This window comes from Olea europaea, chromosome 7 (assembly GCF_002742605.1).
Source record: "Olea europaea var. sylvestris chromosome 7, O_europaea_v1, whole genome shotgun sequence".
In the NCBI taxonomy this organism is placed as follows: domain Eukaryota; kingdom Viridiplantae; phylum Streptophyta; class Magnoliopsida; order Lamiales; family Oleaceae; genus Olea; species Olea europaea.
Genome location: NC_036243.1, coordinates 20,675,563 through 20,676,615, shown reverse-complemented (window position 1 = coordinate 20,676,615; position 1,053 = coordinate 20,675,563).

Here is a 1,053-nt window from a genome sequence, read left to right as displayed (position 1 = left end):
TGTTTAATGGCCATGCAACCGCATGGCCATATGGCGTGCGATCGCATGACCCAAATTTTGGGCCTCTGTTTCAGTTTCATGTTCCAATTTTGTTTCTTTTCATTCCACACACATATTTATAGATTTTGAACAATATATTTCCAACAAGCAGAAGGTCAACTATTGCTGATAGGTTGTCAGCGTTGGTATCTGGGTTGCTGTTTATCGAAGCTATGTATATACACAAATGAATACTGCACAAATGTCACTAAAATTTGATCTTCTCATCATTATAATCTTTCTATGAATGGATTAAATCAAAGCTAGCTACTGAGGTCTAATCTCCACCTCCAAATACCACAAGATTCTAAACATGACAACAATAGAAATCAAATTTCTAGTGAAAACGAAGACAACATACATCAAGGATTTGACCTAATCACCTCCAATACAAGTTCAAGCAACATGGTGGCGAGTAGCTCATATAGTGGAAGTTAGTAATGGCTGCGATGTTGTTTAGGCGGTGGCCCTTTATGCAAGGAAGAGGCGAGGAGGGATTTGTATTTTGAGTGGAACAGGCACAATCAACAACGTAAGTTTGCGGCAACTTACTGCAGTTAGCTCTATGTTTTCAGAACGGCTAGGGAAATCAGACATGTTTGGATTTGAACTTGGATTCGGGTGGTGGTGATGACGATGATGGTTGAATAGTGGTGGTTGCAGGTGGTAGCGGTTGGATGGAGTGTCTTTCGTTTTGGGGAAGAAGGAGATGAGGGTGGGTTGTAATTTTTAATTTTTTTATTTAATAGGAGAAATGTGGTTCATCAAAATGCTCTTGACTTATTTGAGGAATATAATTCTGTTTTTTATTTTGGAGCCAACTGACGATTTTGTGGTCGAATTGATGAAAATCATTATATTGGACTTGAGCTGCAAATTTTTTAAAAGTTTGATACTCAAGGTGGCACAAAATAAAGGTTTGGACGAAATTTGGTATTAAATGAAAGGTTTGGTAGCATGGTTTTAATTATCCCATTACTTTCTTTGAGAATACATGACTAAAAATAAGTGTGG